The sequence below is a fragment of the Desmodus rotundus genome, chromosome 5, assembly GCF_022682495.2.
Source record: "Desmodus rotundus isolate HL8 chromosome 5, HLdesRot8A.1, whole genome shotgun sequence".
NCBI lineage: Eukaryota > Metazoa > Chordata > Mammalia > Chiroptera > Phyllostomidae > Desmodus > Desmodus rotundus.
The window spans coordinates 147298890-147320959 of NC_071391.1; positions in this window are offsets into that span (position 1 = coordinate 147298890).

The window sequence follows — 22070 nt, forward strand, 5'->3', positions numbered from 1 at the left end:
CATTTAATTCATTTTTGGTTTAAAAAATAGGAAAGGAAATTATTAATGATGGTACCAATCCATTCTATTTTCAAGATTTTATTTATTTATTTATTTTTATAGAGAGGGGAAGGGAAGGAGAAAGAGAGGGAGAGAAACATCAGTGTGTGGTTGCCCGTCATATGCTCCCAACTGGGGACCTGGCCCACAACCCAGTCATGTGCCCTAGACTGGGAATCGAACCAACAATCTTTTGGTTTGCAGCCCGACACTCAATCCACTGAGCCACACCAGCCAGGGCTCCATTCTATTTTCAGATGGCTGCATTGTGACTTGGGACAGTTCTGTGTGCTGATAGGAAAAAGTCCCTGTTCCTTTGTCACTATGCCTGCATGCCATACACACACATGCACTTGCAAATGCACATGTGGATAATACACACAGATAACACTTTATATATATTCAGTGATAGCTCTTTCCACTTTGTGTGGGCATGTCCGTGTAGAAGCACATAGGCACATAGGTGAACAGTTAATGGAATCATAACTATGCATTAAATGGTGTTCAGTAAGTTAAAGAACGTTGCATTTTACAAATCATAAGCCACATCTAAATCATATATTTGGTTAAGTAGAAAATGTCCTATGGCTCACCTCTTTCCTTTCTTCTCCCGTACAGCCTCCAGTGTTTGTCTTACAGTGCATTTCCTCTGCAGCCCTTCACTGTGAAGTCACATTGCCACTCTGCAAGCACATGGAATGAGAGAAAAGCAAAATAGCAATGACTGTAATTTTAAAATTTTGGCTTCCCCAAGCCTGTCTCCAAGAACCGTAATTAATGGGATACATCTGTTAGATTCTCTCAGAGGTAAAAAGAGGATCTAATTGAAATCTTTCAAAGCAGGTTTACAAGTGAAATGGAAAGGATATTGGCTTTTATCTCCAAGCCCCCACCTTTACACAGTCACAGATTATTAATGTCTCATTAAAATGTTGTAAACCTTCATGCTAATATGATTGATTTAGGCCAATAGTGACAATTGACTCTTTAATTTGTAATGTTTAAAAGAATTTCTTTACCAAAATAAGAAGCTATGGCTTCTGAAATGATTCTGTAACTAGTAATAGTCATTCTGTGATTCACAAGAACTTCTGGATCAGCACACATAAATTTAAGACAAAAGCAATATTTCTTATTCTAATAAGTAACAAGTTGGTTCTCTAATAAAATTGTACCTAGGTGAGTTAAGCTAACCTATTCTTCTCTCACACTAACTGTGTCTGGCAACAATTTTTTTAAATTTTATTTAATTTATTTATTTTTTAATTTTATTTTTAATTTTTATTCAGTTACAATTGTCTGCATTTATCCCCATCCCTCCACCCCACCCCAGCGAATCCCACCTCCCTCCCCCACCTCTCCCCTCCCCCTTGATTTTGTCCATGAGTCCTTTATAGTAGCTCCTGTAGACCCCTCTCCCCACTATCCCCACAACACTTTTTAAACATGGTGAACAACGCAGGTAAGGATCTGTTTCAATTAGGAAAGACATACCTGTTTTTTCAACTCCCCACCCCCCACTCTTCCATCGCTATTTCCTCTTCCTCCCTTTTTTCCACTTCCTTCTGCTGCAAAATAAGATAGATAATCTGATTTCTCAGCTCGACTTACATTATCTTTTTGAAGAATCTTTACCTGTTGCTGACTGATTATTTTGCACTGATTGAAATCTCTCATACCCAAGAGGTGCTTTCATCAAAGAAATCACATGCAGTTAACTATAGGATTCATTTACTTAATGTATTTACTGAGAATCAACTTTCTCTGATGATCAGGCTTCAATGTACAGTATAAGAGAGACCTAACCTTTCTCAACAAGAAGCTTATCTTCATAATTATTTAGTTTATTGTCTAATATTCATATGTCTTTTTTTGACCTGTGGCTTGTTTTTAGGTATATTTCCAATTCTTCAAATATATGGAAAATTTTAGTTATTTCTTTGTCATTGATTTCTAGCTTAATTTCATTGCAGTCAGAAGGTCGACCCTCTCTGATTTTAATGTTTTAAAAATTCATTTATCCAGAATATGGTCCACTTGGTAAATATCCCTGTATACTTGAAAGGAATGCCTCAGTATACAAGTGTTTTGAACGATGTTAAATGTATTTCATTTAGGTCAAGTTTATTAACATTGTTTTTCATATTTTCATGTCTTTTACCCTTGATTTGTTTTACTTGTTAGGTCAGTTATTGAAGGAGGCATATTAAGTCCCTTACTTGATTACTGTGAATTTCTTCTTGTGCTTCTATCTTTTTTTCTTTATTTAATTTGAGACTCTCTTGCTAGGTCTGTATAAATTTAGAATTATAACCCCCTAATGAATTTAACCTTTTATTATTATAAAACATCCTCATTATTATTTTTTTAGAATGAAAATGCCATTTTATTTAGTTTGGGAACTTTCCTCTCTCACCTTCAGCCCATCAATTTGCAATACGTGGTTTATTAATCAGTCAGGACTATCCAACCAGTTTCCTGGCCAAGCCTTGCTTTCATGAGACATTCCGGCTGAAGGAGGCCTCTCTAGAGCTAGAAACTTTTATGACAGAAGTTTGTGTTAAGAATATTGAATTGTAATAATAATGTCTTGTCTTCAATTATTAGATTTACCTTAGAAAGGAAATTGATATCATCTAACTATATTGATGATGGCATACCCTGGATTTATAAAGGAACTTTCAACCTAATTAACTCTTTGAGAACCGTCAACAGAGGACAACATACTCAATAATTCAAATAAATTTACTTCAATAATTTCTATGCCTTTCTTAAGTCAACCATTTAAAAAAATGAGATGAAAAATTGTCTACTTAACCTGATATCAATATATTGGGTTATATAAATATACAATATATTTATATCAATATACAATATATTTATATCAATATATCAATATATTAACATGGTTAAACCAGTTTTTTTTTGGTTAATGGTACATATTAACTTCTTGTCTTGTGAAATTTTTCTTTGTCTTCCGGTTTCCTCTGTGTCTCTTACATGCATAATATAGTTGGATTTTAGTTAAATTTAAACCATCTTCTCTTTAATTGATTAGTCCATTTGCATATGGTGCAACCGCTATTGTATTGGGCTTAAATCTACATTTTATAATTTTCTATCTTGCCCTGAGCTAAATTTTTCTTTCTTTTCTTGCCTTCTTTTATGTTGATTAAATTTCATTACCTTAATTTTCCTTTCTTTGCTTGATGGTTATTTGTCATCCTGACTTTTGTGGTTATTTTAGAAGTTACATTATGAATTTTGACTTATCAATTTTTATATAAATTCATACTTTAGTTATTTAGTGATTGTGATGTGATTTTAAAACATTCATGGAAATTAAGAACTATCTGACAGTACCCAGAAAGGGGAGGGGATAATGGGGAATGAGGGGAAGAGTTTTCAGGAACAACTATAAAGGACACAGGGACAAAACCAAGGGGGGTGGAAGCAAGGGAAGGAGGTGGGGATGTCTGGGGTGGGGGGCAGTGCTGGGGAGTAAATGCAGACAACTGTAATTGAACAACAATAAAATAACTTCAAAACTCTTAAAGATACATTTAATATCCTCATATAATAATTTATTACTTATATATAGGTATTTTCCTATGTCTCAGGTATATTTTAGTAAATTTGTTGGGGATTTCATGTTAATGTGTAACACAGCTATCATTTTAGTATAAAATCGTTGAGTGTTAAGATAGATTATTTAAGTTAAGCATAAGATATCTTTATTTGAGAATAAATTAATAATATATAAATTGTTGTAAAAGTCAGGATTAAATCTAGCTTTTATTTGTCTCTTAGCTGGGCACTGTGAGCTCTGTTTAATAATTGTCAAATATTCAAAACATTACTTTAATTTTTAGTTTTTCATATGAATGTTTATCCTGTCAACAGTTTCAAGTCTTTTTAAAATAAAAAGACAATCCCAATGATATTTAAACTTCAATAAAAATGATTATAAGTATAATTTTGAAGATTATGATAGAAAGTATTTTTATCTGATTATAAAGAATAATTTTTAAAAGTGCTCTCAGTTGGAAAAAAACAACTTTGACTTATAAGAATTTGGTTATTAACCCATAACTTTCAACTAGGCTGAGAATAGAAAATGCCCGGAAGTATTACCAGGTACTCTGGCATAAGTTGAAGGCATAGTTTTTCATTTACTCTAAAATATTACCCTAATACAATATTAGTTGTGGAGAAAGGCAACGGTGAGTGTAGCAGATGCTGCTGTTGCTCAGCCCGTGTCTTCACTACCTCACCATTTCGGTGTATTTCTGCAGACTTCCGTAGCTAGCATCTTTGCCTGAAGGCGAGTCTCTGCCTGTTAAAATCTAAATACTTTTGTGCACACAAACTTAGTGTCACAGAAGTAACGGCTCACCAAAACAGCCCTCTACCAATAATTGATCTGAGTTGGTGTGTAAATACCCCAACTCCTTCACCCATCATTGGTAATGACTTTGAAACCTCCCCAAGGTTGTTTAAGCTCCAGTTGCCCACAGAGATAACTTGTTTGATAATGTACCCTTCCTGGGCTCATTCCCCTCACTGTCTTGATGTCCACTTTATTACTTTTGTTTCCTGGGATACCTCAGAAGTAAACCACTGACTTCTGATTCATTTCCTAGGTGTCAGCTTCTAGGGAAACCCAAATTAAAACAACTGATACCAGAAGTGGTTTTAGAAAGCAGATACTCAGGATAAAATTTTGAAATTGGATCATTCATTGGCCACAGGCTTCTAGGGCCCCATTTACTGGTAACGATAGCCCTGAAAATGCTGCAGCATCACAATGAACAAGACCCTTTTCTGTGGTGAATGAGGACGGACTTGTGCAGTAACTTTAGAGATACGGGGACAGTGATTATTGTAGGACTTATAGATTTTTTTGGTCACTAAGTAATTTTTTAAAAATCTGAAGATCAAGTTAACTGATAACATTGTTAAAACAAGGTACGACAAGGCAAGCCTCAAGGCTATAGCAATATTAAAGTGGCTCTCACCTCCTTCAGCCAGACAGCACACTGTTCCAAAAATCAGACCCAGAGTATGAATGTGAGAAAAATGAAATCATACATTTATTAAGAAAGCTAAATTCACATCCTGAAAAATTCTCTAACTGAAGTCAGAGCGTGTTAAGAAAAGAGTGAAACTTTGAGACCTTAGATGAGATAGCTAGGTAGAATATTTGAGAGCTTTAAGCCACAAGATTCTCCAGAACACCTAGGGCTAGCAGAAGAGGCACTCTCCTTATCAGGCAACAAAAGCATCCCTTTTGCTGGAACCCATGCAAAGACTTTACCTGAGGCTGATGTCTCACGCAGTCATGTGTTTTTCTCCTTTACTGCTTCTTCTAATATCCTTTCTTGCTTCTACGCCAGTAACTATGATTATAACTCAGCATGGCCCAACTCAGGAATTACTATCCCTATCATATCAGTTATCTGCTGCTCATAAGAAATTGCTACAAACTCAGCAGAGAAATTGATGCAAACTTAGCAGCTTAAAACAACAGACAATGTCATAGTTTTTGTGAGTCAGTCTAGACACAACTTAGCTGGAATAGCTTCTTTTTTTTTTTTTAGAAAGATAATATATTTACTTTAAAAAAGCAATCACTTGAAAATTATATGTAGTTTAGGACATCCTTTTTTTTAATTTTTATTTTTATTCAAGTACAGTTATATGCCTTTTTAGTTCCTTACATACCTACTGTCAAAGTGCCAGCCAGGGCTTCCATCTTATCTGATACTTAACGGAGGAAGAAACTTCTTCCAAGTTCATGTAGTTGTGGCCAGCATTTTTATCTGGTGGACATGGTTTCCTAAGGATATTGCCTGGCTCATACAGTAAAAATAATAACAACAATCACAACAGCACACACACAATGCAAAAACTATAAAAAACAGGTGATCAAAAGGCTGATAGCAGCTACAACAATGCAAAATCATATTCATATACCAACATCCAGGTAGCGTATTTGAGAAGAATCTCATCCTCTTCAGGAGTATTTTATAAACAAAGCAAGTATACACAATACCAAATACCATAATATTTTCTCAAAGAGATCTTAAGAAACTTACCAGGACCAACTTCTATACTGTGAAAGCTATTAGATACAGATCCTGGGCCAACAAAGTACTAGGGAACCCAAGATGTCATTGTGGACCTCCAGTCAGTACACAAGTATATCACAGCCAGGCTATAGATGGGATACTGGCCTTCGGTCAACTTGTTGTTGATCCATTGATTCCACAGAGGCCTCACCTCAGGTTCCGGGGCGTTTCTCATTCCATGAAGATAATCTGGATGTGTGTACTTAACTGGCAGAGCTCTTGTACTTGTAACCTGACTGGTGGGTGTGCAATCATGGTAGGAAAGTTCAAAACAAACATCCTCATGCCATGCAGGTGAGTAAATTGAAAGCATTACTGCATCCCAGGTAAAAAAGTAGAATGGTAGAGACCTCAATGCAGGGGTGATGGTTGTTATTAAAAAAAAAAAAAGATGGAGTATTGCCAATGGTAGCAAGTAGTACACACTTAACCCCACTTATTTCCAACTTCCAATTGCAGCTACTCTGGCAAATGTGTGACTTTACCAAAGAGATCAATACAGCCTTGAGCATTTGATATACAGTTACTGACCTGACAAACGTGTTTTTCTCCAAAACTAATCAAGAAAGAGGATTAGAAGCTTACACAGACCTGGAGTAGAAGGTACTATATGAGGGCTGTCCCGAAAGTATGTAATATGAAAAACAGAGACATTTATTGAAGAAGATGCAAGATACAAACACATTGTAATAGGACAATGATACCTCAGTCCCCCTGAAAGTAAATACCTTGGGACCTCACACACTTCTCCCAATCGCCATCAGCTGCCTCATTGTATTTTCCTGAATTTCATTGACAGTCTGAAATCTCATTCCTTTCAAAGGTGATTTTAGTTTTAGGAAAAGCCAGAAGTTGCAGGGCACCAAATCTGGGCTGCAGGGGGCCTGAGTCACCTGGGTGATTCCATGGTTTGCCAAAAAATTCTGTACAAGACATGATGCATGAGCAGGCGCATTGTCATGATGAAGCTGCCAATCACCAGTTGCCCAGAGCTGTGACCTTCCGAATCATCTGAATAGTTTCCATAGAGGAATGTTCAAGCTTAACACAATATTAGATGCAGATTCATTGCTCTATTTACTCAGGCATTTTGAATGTGATGGCCACATAGTACACATGCTCACCGACGGGTGTGCATCTCTACCACCCCCACTGGCTAATACAGTGAAGTCATCATTGTTCATGCATGCACATTCCAGCCCACTCTCCTTGGCTGCCAGGTTACATCAATGTAGCACAAACCATTCTCTTTATATTAACGTTGGCTGGACTTGTTCTGGACAGACCTCATACATTCATGGTCTTGCCTCAAAACATTAAATCTACTGATTTTAGTCACATATAGCCAGGATGAATCCAGGTCACTTGACTCTTACATAGAATACATAGCTGGTTCCCTCCATTAATGTCATCGTATTAATTGGATCTAGTGAGTAGGAAGTGCCAAGTACTTTGGATGTCATATGCTCCAGAGAGTGGGGGGGAAAGCCCATAATTCAAAACTTAGATTTAAAGGTCTTGCAGATGAGCAAAAATTTTTGAGATCTAGCAAACTGAAGTATATAAGGACATTTCTACCAAATTACAGAATGAGTTATTGTAGCCTGAGCCTATAGCTATCAATAGTCACTCTACTTGGTAGGCTCATTGGGATTTTGAAGACAGCACATTAAAGCCTTGGTAACACTGGTCTTATCCATTTATTGGGTGATCAGAAAGTTGTCAGTTTTGAGGAGACCCAGGGAAAGACAGCATTCTGCAGCACTTCCGAGCTGTCGTAGAAGCATTTTTATGGTTCTGTGGCAGCCTGAATGGTGTCTATATGGTTAAGTAGATTCCATGGAGCTAAAGGTGACTGAGTCTAAAGAAAGGTATCGTACGGGATCTCTAGCATAGAAGATATTTGAAGCAGGGAACTATGAACCATTAAAAAATCAATTTCTGGCACTTACTGGGCCCTAACATAGCCTGAGAACCTAGTGTCTCTCTATGAAGGGCCAGGATTGCACCTGGTGCTACTCATCACAAACTGGGAATTATCAACCTAACAAATAATAAAGTTGTATAGACACAATAGAAATTCATCAGATGATGAAAATAACAGATTCAAGATTAGGCGTGAAGCAAGTCAGAGGCCACAATAATTTACCAAACAACTGGCCCAGACTCCCAGTTCTAATTCTTTTGTTTCAACGTCTCTTCTTTAGCTCACATTTATAAGCTGGTGTGGAATTCCCTGTTCTCAGCTTGTGTACATAAAGATGGTCCAGTTTCATGGAGAGGTTAGTTGTTGTGAATCAAAATACTGAAGTTAGCCAAAAATGGGCTGTCCCGGGGCTGGCCTCAAAACACTGAATTGAAGGGAAATCCTCCTAATGGACAAGAGCTTTGAGCAATGCTCTAGGTCATCAGTTCGATGTGGAAGATGCCTGTTCTGTGGGCTGTGGGATTAACAAATTCCTGGGCAGAGGCGAATGTCCTAGTTTGTGGGTCAGGAACCCAAAAAGAACAAGATTGTGAGAGAAATTTGAGGGATAACATGTAGACTATTCTATGAGAAAGTGAACAAAGTGTGAGGATCTTTGTCTCTCATGACAATGTCCATGAAGCACATCCGTCACAGAGAAAGTGTTGATGACTAGGCAGATGAAAAGTCTCATAGAGCGGTGGTCAGGCACCCTCAGACTCCGTCACCCCGATGCTTGCGTTATAATCCCATGAATGAAGTTCCCGGAGTGGCAGAGAAGAGGCTGTGTGTCAGACTTCCGCTATGGGCTCCTTCCTCATTAAAACTGACCTAGCTACTGCTGCTACTGAATGCATGACCTCCCAGCAGCATAGCCTGATGCTACCCCTTGGTATCATAATGGTTATCAACTTATCGTCTCTAAGCTCCTAGGTCACCAGTCTTTGCCCTGCTCTGCAATACTGGAAATTAACCCAATTACTATGTCTGTTTTGCTAGCTTGTGCAACGCTAAGCTTTGTAAATAGGGGGGCGGGGTGGGGGCTGGAAGGTCCCTGCAAGGTTATAGTAAGAGGAAGGAGGCCTCTCTCATTGTCACTGGTATACTTTTATTTTCCGATGATATGGCTGCCAGGAAATCAATGTGCCAGAGGCCTGGTGGCAAACACTCTCTGGCAGTTTCTTAACTGCCATACAAGCTTTTCCTACCTAACAGTTCAGGTCCATGTCCCCTAACAAATTTCTTCTCTACTGATCCTCAGCAAGGTTGTATGGCAATCACACTTTGTCTAATGAGGTCTGAATCTTAGCCTGGGGGATAGTGTTTCTTCTAAGTTCTTTGCTCTTTTCTCCCTCACTCCCTCTCAGCCCCCTGTGTGGTAGCAAGTCCTCTTTTACCCTTTCTTGTAATTAATACTACTTTACATTAAACTTTCCTTGTATAAATAACAAGAGATTTTTGTGTCCTACTGGGTCCTGATTAGTACACATACCGTCTTTTAAAGAAAGCAACCACATGTTTCTTTTTCCAGCTAAGCACGTTAGCCCTTTTCCAGAGTGGAAGACCAATAGTTCATCCTTACTGGGACTCTTACATTTTCCTGATTCAGGTTTGTTTTTCCTCTTTGCAATGCCTTAGGCCACATCACTCAAAAAATGTCAGAAATTAAGCAGGTCAGGAAGGTTTAATTCAAGACTATCGCATCAGTGGAAAAGATAGAACTCAACTCCACTCAAACAAGAGGCAGGATAGTTCTTAAACGCTGGGATGAGCTAGAGGAAAAACACTGGCGGATCTTGGGGGAGGTTGGTCCACGCGATCAGGTCACCTGTGTCTGCTAATTGGTGTTTAGCTCAAGGGAGCTCGACTCCTACCCTCCCACAAACACTAGGACAAAAAAACGCCATTTCCCCGGACGATTGCATTTCAGAGGAATGGTTCCCAGGACCTTCATTTTAGAAAGACAGCCCTGCATTGTAACACTGGCAAAGGGTCTAGAGAAGATTCACATCTCAAAGACGCAGAGAAAGATTTTTAAATTACAGCTTTTCTAAAGTAAATGCTCTAAGAAAAGGGAGGTCAGGGACCTATAGTCAGGAAGAAACCTGCCCAAAGTGCCGTCAAGCTGAGGGGAATGTTAACACTGTCCTGTTCAGGGCTCCCAGAGTGACTGACGTTTTGTCAGTGGATCCCACATAGTATAACCTTGGACTGAAGAACCCGTTTTACAGAAAATGAGGTGAACCATGCACACGAGAGCATGGGCTCTCTAGTCTCAAACATTCCTCATCACTTAGAAGCTGTCAACCTGACGGAATGTTAATGCAGCCTCGTACGGACAGAGTGGACACACCAGCTCGGGGACGACGCCAGCCACGCGTGGGTGACCACTGTCCTCCGAACTGTGGAGCACAGTTGAACCAGAGGACATTACCTGGTGTGATGGATCTGATAGAATAAATAAATTTATGGAACAGAGGATAGAAACTGCGATTCTCCTTACCACACATCAAGCTGCTCAAAATAGGATTTCGTGCTTCCCGCGCCTGTAACTTTAAGCCCAGCTGAACCAGGCGTCCTGGTCCCCGGAGCGGGATTCGTGTAATAGTAAACATGGTAAAGGTTCCAGAATACCTGTTTGCAGGCCTGCTCCCTGATCATGTTGGGCTTCTACTGACTGAAGAGCAGAGAGCAAAGCAAACGAAATATCACTATGCTGGCCGGTATAGTAGCATCTGATAACATGAGGAGATGGGACGGCTGCTATGTGATAGAGGTAGGGAGAATGATGCCTAGAGTTCACGGTATTCCCTGGGCCATCTCCTGGTGCCTTCACGCTGAGTGGTATTTATGAATGGGTCATTAGGACGCATAGCTATGTTATCCAGGACACAGATTCCTGAGGGGTGAAGGCATGTGTTTACCTACTGAGTAAGCATCCCCTATCAGTAAAAAGGCTGACTGGGAGTAAAAGGAACGGAGAAAATGGTTGAGGGTTATGGTACGGGGTCAGTTTGTCCCACTTATCCTTCCATCATACTTTTTTAAATGAACCTGTGGCCCCCACACGAAGACACAGAGATAACACTGGGATTCTGAGTAAATTTCGCATGGGGCACAGGAAGGCCCGGCCAGGGCAGGTAAACTGCTGCTGATGCACTTCCCGGTGTCCCACCGATAAGCGTATGGACTTTATCAGTGTATACTAATTGATTTCCAGCTGCAGTCATTAGTATCTCTTTGTCTAGGGGCTTCTGTGGAAACTATCCCTGCCCAGCTACACAGAAGGAAGGGACCGAAAAATAACACTTCTAGGGTCAGTCCTCAGCCACTGACTCAGAGAGTTCATGAAAAAATACCCCAGCTCCCTTGGTCCTGACAGAAAACCTCTCTGAGCCCTGTAACGGATACTGTTTCCCAGAAGTCTCCTTGTCTGCAGTGGACACTGCTGAACTGAGTGGTCATATCAGGGTCTGTTTTCGGGGGAATCCAAATTACACCAGCCAGGCTTTGAGACCAGACTGACTGGGGTGCTGAGCTTCCTTTGCGCACGTCTGTCATTCCTTCTTCCTCTCCTCCTTCTTGATTTTCCTCCTCACTTTGCAAAACAGATGTATGGCAGAACATACTTCATTTTTGTAATTTCATAGTGATAAATTCTTTATAACATTGGCTAGATATTTTTTAATTTGTTACTTAGCCTCCAATATTTTCAATTTCCTCACCTGTAAAATAGTTTAGTTGTATTCATTTTAAGAATATTTATGAGGTATAAGTAGATTAAGCCGCTGGTTCTGTATCTGACATATACTGGACTTGCTTTAAAGAGTCGATATTTACTTAATGATAAATGTCTTGCTTTAAAAAATTGAAGTTTAGAGAAAGGTATTTCATATTCATGCATAATAATACATACAGTTAATATTAATTGTGTAGTTTTACACAATAATTTACATAGTATATGCAAAAAATAACACAGTTGGTATTAGAATACATTCACTAGAAGACATGTATTTGCATGTTGATAGCAGCCGTATTTATAATAACACTAAGTGAAACTACCCAAATGATCGTTAAGGGTGGCTAAACAAATTGTAGAATAGTTGTTGAAGTGGCAATAAAATTCCCAACATACAACTATTAGCAACAATCTGGATTATTCCCACAAAAGTAACTTTGAGTACTTTGGGTAAAAGAAGCTAGTCACAAATAATTTGCATACTGTCTCTTTATTCCACACACATAAAATGCAAATTAAGCAATACTAATCTACGCTGTCAGGAATCAGAATAGTAATAACTTCGGGAGGCAAGTTGAGAAAAGAAGAGGTCATAATGAAGGTTTTTGGTACATCAACAGTGTTCTGTTTTTTGACCTAGGTATAGGCTGTCCCAGGGTGTTCAGTTTGAAAACTTAGTGAGCTCCACACTGAAGATATGTGTACTTGTGTGTATGTGTATGTGTGGATATTAATAAAAAGTTATGGAAAACTAGATAGAGTTAAAACCAGAAATATTATTCTAGAAGTTATTTGGCATAGCCAGGTTTTACAAACAGTAGAGTCCCTTATTTAAACACATAAAAAATATTTCCTTTGACATTTATCATGATTTCAACTGAAATACTTTATTACTGTCAGGTAATTGACTTCATTTCTTAGGTAGGTCTGTGGTATTTGAAACCCCAACATCCATACAATATGCATCAGAATACTTGTTTTTAACTCAGTTAAAATTCATGACAAGCTTGACAGATTCTGACTCAAACATTAAATATATCCTTCAAATTAATTTTCCTGATATTACTTTGAAGTGCTTCGAAATTGGCTTTCGACTTTTTAATTTTATTACATAAATCATAACAGACAGACAATATTTCTTGGATACTTACATTCTCATTATATTCTTTCTTCTTTTGACTTTTTTCTTATAGTTCAGTAAAAAAAAATTTCTTATCCTTCTACTTTAATATCAGATGATAAACTTCATAGTATTTAATATTCTGCCTTGATAGAGATTTGAATGGCTGGAACAATGGGAGAGACGTAAAAGTAGCAGACAATAAAAGATGTTTTTATCCATGTTTTAACATCAAAATCTTAATGATATTACGAAACTTGGTTTAGCATAATTTACTTTATGTTTACGCAAAACATAAAATACACTTACACTTAATCAAATTCTATGTTGACTAATTGACCCCTTCATTCAACATTTATAGAGAAACTACTTTAATAAAACAAATAATTGTACCCTGCTTTCAAAATGCTGGTCATCTAATGGGACTGATATACAGCAAAAATTATACTATGCCTCAGTTGTCTTACCAGAGGTATGAACTACAGGTTTAATGAGTTTTGGGCTAACACTGTTAAACTTTTCTGGGTTAGTAAGTCATAGTTATTTTTATCATATTTTATTTAGATATTTTAGCCAAATCAGTGATTGTATCTGAGTCTGTCTACAATCCTTTACATACCATTAAAAACAATTAGTCACCATGGGAACCCAGCCACCACGCTGTTAGGAAGCACAGACCACATGGAGAGGCCAATGATAGATATTCTGGCCAACAGTTTCAGTTAAAGTCTCAGCTAACAGCCAGAACCACCCACCAGATATGTGAATGAACAAGTCTTTAAATAACTTCCAAACCCAGATTCCCCGCGGCCCCTGCTAAGACATAGTAGAACAAGAATGAGATACTCCCTTGAGTCCTGGAGCCCGGCCCAAACTCCACAATGATGAGTATAATAATTGTTTGTGTGTGTGTGTAAAGGCACAAAGTTTTGAGTAGATTTTTTAAACCTAGCTATAGTAACTAGAATGATTCGTATGACTATGAGGGGCAAAGTAACTCTGAAATGAAATTCTGAAGTATCTCTTGAAAAAGCAGATTATCGTAAAGCAATATAAGATAAGCACATGAATCTCTATAGTATAAAGCCTGACAATTTTTTAAATCTGCAATCATAAAGGCACCATGGCCATGATGGTTATTAGGATGAGACAGGAAAGGCACCAATGTCAGACTCAGGAAATACTTGTTGGAAAAGGTGGCGTTTGAGATGTACTTTGTACCATTTATTTCCAGGAAAATTATGTGCTTTTATTCTACACAAAATTTGTACTTTAATGGTAATTTAATTTCTTTCATATTGTAGCATAATTCTGACAAATGTAGTTAAAAATTTTTGTTCCCGTTCTCGATACTTTGGCCATAAATGCATATTAAAAAGTGCAGAATGAGAGTCTCTCAGTATATGGGTTCTATAGCAAAACCTGTAGAGTATACAAAGATAAGTAAGATGCATTTGCTTCACATCTTCCACCAGGGCTCAGGAGAAACTCGGGGCACCTGGAAGTGCCTGTACAATTGGATTGGATTCGTATTAGAAAAATTAGCTGCCTGATTGTGTATTTATTACAAACGCCAAGATAACTTAACACAGCAGCTATAACTTGAAGATTTAGCCTACATGTATGAAATACCCCCTACTAGAGTAATTTCTGAGCTGAATACGTAAGGAAGGAGAGAAGTCAAATCTGCTGAGAATTAGAAATATAGATTTTAGTCTTCTCTTTTCAATCTTCCCGTTAAGTGCTTCTCAATTGCTGGTCCCAGTGTGAATGCCTCCAGGAGAATTACCATCTGACTACCAAGACAGAGTAATTATTTTGAATAGACTTACATTTCTAAGGTGTTAATTCACAACTACAATCTTCCAAGTGGACTCTAGGCTACTCAGAACACAAACTGTGAGAGTTTCACAATGCAGGTATTTCTCAAAAACGTCACACACTTCAACCTGAAATCCATAAAGATTGTGTAATGCCTTTTTTAGGCAAAATTTATCCTAAAGAATTTTTGCTTGCTCAAAATTCATCAGATAATTGTTCATTTCTAAACAGCGAATTAAAAGCAGAATTGAGATATCTAAAGAATAATCTTAGGTCCTTTGACATTCAGGTGTAACTCTTTCACTTCTGAGTGAGTGTGTATTCACTGTATTTCCCCCACCCTGTTCTAAAAGCAAAACACCAGGAAACCATTGACCCAATTTGCTCTTTCATGATAATTTGTTGATACTTTATCACTTAAATTGGTTTAATCACACTAAAAACATGTTGGTTTCTCCTTCATTATAAAAGCTAAAACTGAAAAGTTAGCCCACAGTCTCATTCAGGATAGACTTGCTTAAAGCTTTATATCGATTAACAGCTGTATTAACATAGAAACAATTTTTCTCTCTAGATGGTGAATCACTCCAAGGAGAAATGTGATATTTCCTCAAGAGTTAAGAACATACATGTGAATATTTGCCCTATTTGTGATTAATATTAAAAGTTACCTATAATACCCAGTGGTTCTCAACTGGAGCACTTTGCTTCCACCCAAGGGACATTTGGCAATATCGAAGACATTTTAGTTTGTCCTAGCGTAACAGGGTGCAGCCAAGAGGGGGCCCCAAATAGGGATTTGTAATGGGGTCCAGAACTCAAGGTGTCCAGAAAATATTAGAAAAATATATGTAGGATGTCCTCACCCCCACAAGCCTGAGCTGGGGGAAGGGACACATGCAGCAGGGCCATTCAGAGCTGTTTTGTACAGCAACAGCTTTGTGGCTGACCTCTGGCATAGTCATTTAACATATCTCTAACCTTTAACTGGTTTTATAGATATGTTAAATAGTTGTGGCTTTGCTCTGAGCCAGGGATATGGGAGTGACTTCCATCCAAGATGTAACTGGGAAGCAACTCCCCCTGGTTACAGCACCTGTGTGAGAGCTTGGAGAAGATTGGCTCCCTGCCAAGGGGCCACACCTGCCCAGACTTACTATGGCAGCCCAGTAAAGCTGGAAGAACAGGGGATGCTGACAGGTGTAACTGATCGTAAGAGTCAGAAAGGGGGACTGGCAGAGGAAGACTGGCGCTGGGATTTAAACCCAGGCACGGCAGCCTTAGGAGGAAGAGAACCTTTGGCAGAGAAGGGAGAGAGGACCACGCGGCTTTGGCAGAGTGGGGACTCCGTGGTGGAGACACAGCTGCTGGTGCTGGGAGCCTGAATCACGGACTTCTACTCCTTTTCCTGAGATACGGTACCCCGGACTGGGCAGAGGGGGAAGGAAGGACTGTGTGCATCTGTGGGTATTCTAAAGGACTTTAATATTTTAATGAAAACATTAAGTCATTACTCTAAGTCTGTATAACTTTTAAATAAATAATTTCTTTCCTTTTCACCAGCCTCTGGCATTGAGAGACGTCTTTCCTCTGGCAGCGGGCAAGGTGGACCTAGTAGGTTGGGGGGACCCCCAGAGAGGAAAGGGGGGGTACTTTCCATAATAGTATATTGCCCAACCCCCCAGGTCTGTTCTGTAACACGAGTAGAGTGGCATCTGACAGGTAGAGGCCATGAAAACTGCTAAACATCTTACAATATAAGAACAGTCCCCCCAACTCCACCCCCGTCCCAACAAAGAATTATCTGGTCCAAAATTCAATAATGCCAAGGTTGAAAAACTCTACTATATATCTCCTGCTCAATATTTATTCATTTAAATGATAATAATTAATATAGTTACCCTCCCTATGGTTAACTTTTAGATGACGTTTTATTTTTATTTAAGAAAATTTAGAGTGAGTTTGAATATTTAATATTCATTAAAACGAAAACTGTGTATTGATCCACCGAAGTTCCAAAAGATGCTTTGAAAAAACAAAACAAAACAGTACTTTGGTGAATAGAGATGAGTGCTGTTTATGTCTCAAGCTTTCCCCGTTGAACTTCTAGGCATCAAATTAACTAGAGGGATATTAAAGTGATTAATTTGGTATGCTTTGTAAAGTGGTTTAAGCTTAACTCCTCTTGGGTGGATAGAAAAACCTGCTCCCAATAAGGAGGAACGAAGGTGCTGGTGTTAGCGCCAGTGGGGAAGCATCCTCACTCCCTGAGGCAGAGATTCTCACCCAGGGGAGAGCCTGTCTGTGGCTTCCCCTCCCATCAGTTCAACCAGGAAGTTAAGAATCCACCGGAAGGAGCAAACTGAAGACTTAATAAAAGTGAAAAAGAAACACGAAAGAGAGAGAAGAGAAGGAAGTAAGGAGCTTACAAATGTTAACATTTAAAATAGTCTCTGCCTGGAGACAATCCCTTTCTAAGTGATGGTATTGGAGAAATCTGCATTATGGCCCGGGATCTCCTTTGTATTCTGTACTTGGCTTCTCTCTCCTCTACGACGGAAATGGACTAACCTTGAAGACAGGTGACTCTTTTGTGTAAAAGACTAGAAAATAAGTTGGAAGAGAAAATCGTAAATAAATTTTTAGTTTTAAGAAGACTGGTACCTTTACACAATAATGCAAAATGGCTCTTTTTTAATTCTAAGCATTGTGAAGTCTGACAAAGCCCATTTTATAATTTAAAGTGTGCAGTATAGCTTTATATTTTAAATATAAGTATAATAGGATTGATAAATCCCATATAAATGATTCCATTAACTTCTGTAAACATTCTCATTTTTTCCTGCAACTCAGTAGCTGGATGAAAACAGACCCCCAGGACCTCATTTACTTGTTATACCTGACGCACATATAAGCCAATTAATTTGCATTTTCAGCATTTCAATTACAGGGCTCCATTAATGCCCCAAATAATCTATAGCAAATAGCTTCCTAAATTCAAACTATTCTGAAACTAAAATTCTAAGTTTTTTTATCATTTAATATAAATTAAAAAGTATGTGTTAATAAGACATATGACAGAAACCCAAGTATGTACTGTTATATATTTTTATAATCCAAATGAAACAGTTTGTTATCAAAAATCCAACAATTCTTTTTTTTGGGGGGAGGGGGGATCTTTAAAAAAACACAATATTCAAATGTATATGAACCGGTACCTACAACACTACCTTGCCCATAATAGAAGCTCAACATATGTGTGTTATTCTAATGGGGAATGTCGCTATCTGTTCTCAAAGCCATATTCTTCTTCTTCCTGAGCACTTGGCTGGAAAGATGAGGATAGCCATGTAATGGAGATCTAGCTAATACACCGTGAGCGAAAGAGGAGTGTGCATCTCCTGGTCTGGGCCATGAAAACCTCCCCAGACAGGATCCCCACCGTCTGTGTGTTCATCTTGTTCACCAGCCCAGGAGAGATGATCCCAACGTTACAGATCCTTGGATTTCTGCCTGAAGGAGAAAGGCTGGTGCGGAGCCTCCCCTTATCTCTACTACAGGAGTGAGAAACAAGCCTGCAGAGCCCAAGTCATGAACCTCGAGGGTTTATCGGCTTTTCTCTGTAAAAGCATTGAGAGTTCAGTGTTCCCCTAGCACCTTGAGAGGTCAAAACCCTCCAGTAAATCTTCTCCCACATATGGAATCAGGGAAATAAACTGTTTGGGAAATGTATGTGTATAAAGGACATATATAAACATGTGATATACACCTATATCAAAGCATATATATTTACATATATGTTTTGATGACTTTGTTCAACAAATAATCTTTTCATGGCATTACTACTGTTATTATTACTATTACTATTATTATTATTTATTGTTCATTGTAAGATATGTAACCAATCCAAATTCAGTGAGCTGAGGATTAAAAGCCCCTTTCGTCTTACCTCTCTGCTCTCCAGCAGTAGTTCTCGAGTACTCTTGTTCACAGAAAGCTTCCTGTTTAATTATTGCGCTGCTCTCTCTACTCTCACTCTTCTTCATTCCTAATGACCCAACTTTTAACAATTCCACTGGGTTTCACTTCTATTCCAACTTTATCTTTTCTGCCCTTGACTTTTCTGCCTTTAGTATTCAGGTATCATAAAATTTTACCCAAAAAGTCTAAGCATTTGACTTATTCTAAATATTACATTATCTTGGATTATATTCATTTTGAATGTTCGCTTTTGATTAGATTAATAGGCAGTATTTCAGAAACTACTCACCACTGATACTCGCTTTTATAGACAGCCCTGTTTTCATTTCAAAGAGTTAAACTGAACAAAATGATTGTTTTTCTATCATTGTCTCAGAGCTGTTAACCCAAGTATCATATATAAAAATATAGGTGAGAATTTCAAAATTGCATGCAACTGGTGACATTATGCTTCATCGTGTCAACATCGCTGCATGTTCTTTTCCACTATGACAGCTTTTACAAGGCACACTGCGTCATTGGCCTTTTACTTCACCGAGAGACTCCCGTGTTCACAAATGGCTGACAGCTCTGCTCCAGCTAGTGAGCTTTTCAAGGAGATGGTGACAGTGTGGGTAAGCCAGGCTTCACAGTGAGCCAGCTTGCCGTGTTAACGTGAAAAGTCAGAGAGCGAAAGCAAGACCAGATAGAATACATTTACACAATGGAATACTATGCAGCAGAAAGAAAAAAGGAACTCCTACTATTTGTGACAGCATGGATGGAACTGGAGAATATTTTGCTAAATGAAATAAGCCAGTCAGTGAAAGACAAATACCATATGATCTCACTTATAAGAGGAATTCAATGAACAAAATAAACTAACAAACTAAATAGAACCACAGGCATGGAAACATGGAACAGACAGTGACCGGAGGGGAGAGAGGAGGGGGATAACGGTGGAGAGAAGGGGAAGGGGCTAGTTAAAGAACATGTGCGAATGACCCATGGACATGGACAACAGGGTGGGAATTGATTGCAGGAGGTAGGGGGTGGTTGGGTGGAAGAGGACAAAGGGGGAAAAATTGGGACAACTGTTAATAGAATAATAATTTTAAAAATGACTTTTAAAAAAGGAAATAAAGACCTAAGGACCTGTCATCACACAACATATATTTTTCTGAGGAAAAGTTACTGAGAAATAATGAAGAACAATGGCTTTGAAGTAAAAAGGACCTAGAATCACCAATTTTAATATCTCACAGTTTTAATGTCTTCATCTTAAAAATAAAGGAGACTAAAGTTATGTACATAATAGGATTATTATGAAAGTTAAGTAGAAAATATGTGTGAACGGTCCAACTCTGCACCTGTCACTAAGAGTACCAACGTGTATCGGACACTGTTGTATTCCCAGCACTGTTCTAGGGACACGAACAAAAATCCTTGCCCTGTGGAGAATACTTTCTATGGGAGCAACTGAGAATAAAGAAAATGAATAAGTGAACTACGTAGTACATTAGATAGTAACAAGAAAAGAAGATGGTGAAAAGGAAGGAGAAAAATAGTGTAGAGAAAAGAGGGAGGAAGGGTTGTACTGGGAATGGGAGGATGGCCTGAACAATCAGGACAATCTCATGATAAAATGATGCTGCAGTAGTGCGAGAGTGACCCATGTGTGTACTTCAAGACAAGCATTCTAGGGAGAAGAAAACCAAGTACAAGCACAGTAAGGCAAACGCAGGCCTGACTTATTCCTGGAACACCAAGGCAGCCTTGACTCCCTCAGAGTGAGTGAGGGTGGAAGTATTGGGAAGTGAGGGTCAGAAATATCGTGTATGGCCTTGTAGCTGCTTGTCAAGGCTTTGGCCTTTATTGTGATGGAAATGACCTGCCTGAGAAACACTGACACGTTCTGGCTTACCTTCTCATAGGATCTCTCTGGCTGCTATTTTGAGGATATGAATAGAAGGAAGACAAGTAGAAAAACAGGGAGATTAGTTTAAAAGCTTTTCCTTAACCCTGGTAAAAGATGAGGGTCACTTGGCCCAGAGTGGTGACAATACAGGAGATAGGAAATAGTTAAATTTTGTCTATAATTTGAAGGCAGAGTAGGCGGGATTGTCTGAGGAAAGTGAGAGTCAGAAAGAGGTCAAGGATGACTGTCAGGTTTTCCCATGGACAACCAAAGAATGTTAGTTCTTGTCTCTTTCCCTGTTTCTCTTTGTCTATATCATGTCTGTGGGCTCATTGATTGATAATCAGTGATCATCTATCTTCTACAGACTGGATTTCCAACAAGTTTATAAGGGAAAGGTCTGCTTATCAGTGACATAACCAGAGGACTCCATGTGGGAATCGGAGGAAAGAAGATCTCAACCATGTTGTAGGCCAATGTTTAAGACACATTCATATGTATTTATGTATATATATATGTATATATATATACATACACACACACATATATATATATATATATACTCTGAAGTCTTACAAAAGTCAAGCAATGCAATGTTTATTAAAGGTACTCTTCCCTTGTCAATGCAAAAATCCATTTTATAAAATTCTGTCTATACTCTTTAAGGCTCTACTTTTTGTAGATTAAATGTTACCTTAATCACTAACATTTGTTCTCATATTGGGTTAAAATAGTTTCCAGTAATAATGAAAATATGTTAGTGCAGCAAAGGTTTATTTCTTGCTAATGAAAAGTCTAGTGAGGGTCAGTCCACTTACCTGCCAGGCAGTGGCTCAGTATTAGGTTCCAAACATCTTAAAAAGAACTTCCAGGGGCACCTGGGAAGAGGCGGTGAGAGCTGCAAGGGGAGGACAGGCTTTTAAAATTTTGGCCCTGGAAATAGCATATTTACTTCCACTCACATTTCTTTGGCTGCCACAATGAAACCATCTTATTACAAGAAGTTGAAGAAGTAAAGGAAAATATATGAAACATTTGAAAACCATCATTTTCTTCGCCACTGGTAACTTTTCCAAAATTTTTATCTTCCCACTTTACTTCCCCCCAAAATCAAAGTACTTGATCTCATTGAGTTAGTGTGAAATTGTCACTATGTGAATTGTGTAAACTCTGATAACATATAAATGGAGTCATTGAAATTTGCTAACAGGGTAAAACTTAAATGTTCTCACCAAAAAAAAGAGGGGAAGGGTAAATATGGACAATAAAATAGGTATGTTAATTAATTCAGTGGAGGAGGGTTCTTCCATAATATAAGTGTATCAAATCATCATATTGTATACTTTAAATATCTATTTCATTTGTTAATTATCCCC